This window comes from Fukomys damarensis, unplaced genomic scaffold, assembly GCF_012274545.1.
Source record: "Fukomys damarensis isolate Sample0158 unplaced genomic scaffold, DMR_v1.0_HiC HiC_scaffold_9, whole genome shotgun sequence".
Lineage (NCBI taxonomy): Eukaryota > Metazoa > Chordata > Mammalia > Rodentia > Bathyergidae > Fukomys > Fukomys damarensis.
In genome coordinates, this window is record NW_022900921.1 from 24066702 (window position 1) to 24069462 (window position 2761).

A 2761-nucleotide genomic window follows, 5' to 3' on the forward strand; every position below is an offset into this window, starting at 1 on the left:
ATATATATACATATATGTATTTTTTTTGTTTTTGTTTTTTGTACTGGGCAAGCACAGTGCCACTGAGCTAAATTCCCAGCCCCCATTTGATATTTTTAATGACCATCCTAATGGGTATGAAGTGGTATATAATTTGGGTTTTAATTTCCATTTCTCCAGTAACTAGTTATGTTCAGCATCTTTTCTTGTGTTTGTTGGCCATTTATATATCATCTCAGATAAATGTTTATTAAGATCCTTTGCCAGTTTTTGAATTGGGTTATTTGTATTTTTGTCAGTGTAAAGCTTCTTTTTTTTTTTTTTTTGTACCAGGGATCAAGACCTGTGCTTGCAAGGAAGGCAGCAGAACCACTGAGCTAAATCCCCGGCCCTGTAAGGATTCTTTATATGTCCTAAATACAGGTCTTTTATTATATTATGACTTTCAAGTATTTCCTCACATTCTGTGTGTTGTCCATTTACTTTCTTAATAGCATCCTTTGGAGTACAAAATTTAAAATTTTGATGAAATCCAGTTTATCTATTTACTCTTTTGTTGCTGCTTTGTGAAGTCTTATTTAACGATCAATTGCCAAATCCAAAGAAATGCAGATTTATCCTTCCATTTTGTTTTAAAAGTCTTATAGTTTTACTTCTTACATTTAGGTCTTTGATGCATTTTGAGTTAATTTTGTAATTCGATGTAAGAGTCCAACATCATTCTTTTGCATGTTACTATGCAGTTGCCCCAGCACCATTTGTTGGAAAAGTCTTCAGTTATGTCTTTGTATAACTATTTTAGTGATTGCTACAGGTATTAAATTATATATACAGAACTTATCAAGCCTACTGGCATCAACATCTTAAAGCTCAAGTTAAGAATCAAGACCTAATCTTCCTTTATGTCTCCTACCTTCCCCCACTTGTAATAGTCTTACATATTTCTTCTACATACATTGAAAATTATATTAGTGCTGGAATTTTTGCTTCATGGTCAAATATAATTGGGAAAACCAAGATGCAACAGAATAGATCAAACAGAAGAAATAGAAATAAGCCTAAAAGAGGAAGGATATACTAAACTCTCATCTCATTTTTCAATTAGGACAAGTAGACAATAAATACAGACAAAGAGCAAGGGTTCGTGACCATTTTAGAGAAACTAAGAGGCTCAATGAACCATTGCTCCTTAGGCCTCAATGTCCACCTTCATGTACATTAGTATTTTGTACATAACTAGGCATCTGTTACATCCTCTAGTAGATCCATGAATCCCAAGTGAAGAATCACTGATAGGGAAGACTTTAATCATAAACTAGCTCAATCAGTGAAAAAGGCTGGACACACAGAATCCCTCAATAGATGAGGCCTGTTGTTACCATTAGAACTAGAAGGTTGAGTTTATGGTTACACACTCGATCTTGTATTTTGCAGAGTCAGTCTTCTTTGCAGTGCTCCTGGACCAAATACAAAGATGGATACTACCCAAATGCCACTAAGAACACTTGAATTAAACACAAAAGATAGAACATATATTGTCCATTTGTGATCATTAATCATGTGGTGGTTAACTTGATTGGATGGAGAATGCCTAGAAGATTAGTAAATGTGCTTCTGTGTGTGCCTGTGGAATATTTTCAGAGATGATTAGCATGGGAGCCAGGAAACTGAAGGAGAAAGTCCCCACTGATTATGGGTGGCATGATCCAGTAGGCTTACAGCTCAACGAAATGAGAGGAGAAAGAAGTTGGCCAGCACTTTGAAAAGCTCCATTACTGCTTGAGCAAGTCTTTTGCTAATGCCATCCACTATGGACATCAGACTCCAGTTTCTTTAGCCTTTCAGTGTGGACTCATATCAGTGACCCTCCAGGGAATGTCTAGGCTTTAAGTCTTAGACTGTCCCTCCTGTTTTGGGGCTTCCTGCTTCTTAGACTGAATGGGCACTGGATCCTCTGAGTCTCCAGCATGCAGATGGCCATTGTAGACTCTCCACCTCTGATCCTGCAAGCCTATCTAATAACTTCTCTTGCATATATATTTTTTTTCTGTTGATTCTGCTCCTCTAGAGAACCCTAATACACCGCCTCTGTTGACCACAATTCAATAATATCAACATGTGAATAACACAAGTTTATGTTAAAAGAAAAGGAAAGCTACTCAGAAATGAAAAAACCAAACCCAAACCCAAAGCCAACCTTCAAAATAGACCTTGGGCCCAGGAAGAAATCAACTGTATTAATTAGGGTTCTCTAGAGGAACAGAATCAATAGAAAAAAATATATAATCACATATATATATATTTAATAGGTAGAAATTATTTTTGAGACAGGGTCTCACTATGTAGTTCAGACTGACCCTAAATTCACTATGTAGCCCAGGCTGGCCTTGAACTCATGGTGATTCTCCTGCCTGTGCCTCTCAAGTGCTGGGTTTACAGGTGTGCGCCTCCATGTACAGTTATTAGGTGGGTTCATTAGGTAGGCTTACAGGATCAGAAGCAGAAGAGCCATAGTAGTCATCTGTGGGATCACAGGCAGAAGAATCCAAAATGGCCACCCTCATGATACACAGAGCTGGAGGATCCACTAGCAGTGGAAATTTTAAGGCCTGAAAGCTCACTGTAGAGTTACCAGTGTGCATCTGTCATGAAAGGCTGAAGAGTCTGCATTGAAAGGCTGAAGGGTCTATGCTGGATGACCAAAGGAACTACAGACCAATGTCTGAAGGCAATGGTGCAGACGGGAGGCCCTCCAGAAAAGGAATACTTCCTTCTTCTTTCT

At 38.0% G+C, this 2761-nt stretch overlaps 1 long non-coding RNA gene across 1 annotated transcript in view; it reads left to right on the forward strand.

Moving 5' to 3' along the window:
• Nucleotides 1-344, forward strand: part of LOC117285361 — a 20609-nt gene extending 20265 nt beyond the window's left edge. The window contains exon 3 of the long non-coding RNA XR_004516357.1: nt 313-344. This is a non-coding gene — a long non-coding RNA (uncharacterized LOC117285361). The remainder of the gene's footprint in view (nt 1-312) is intronic.
• Nucleotides 345-2761: the final 2417 nt, after the last annotated feature.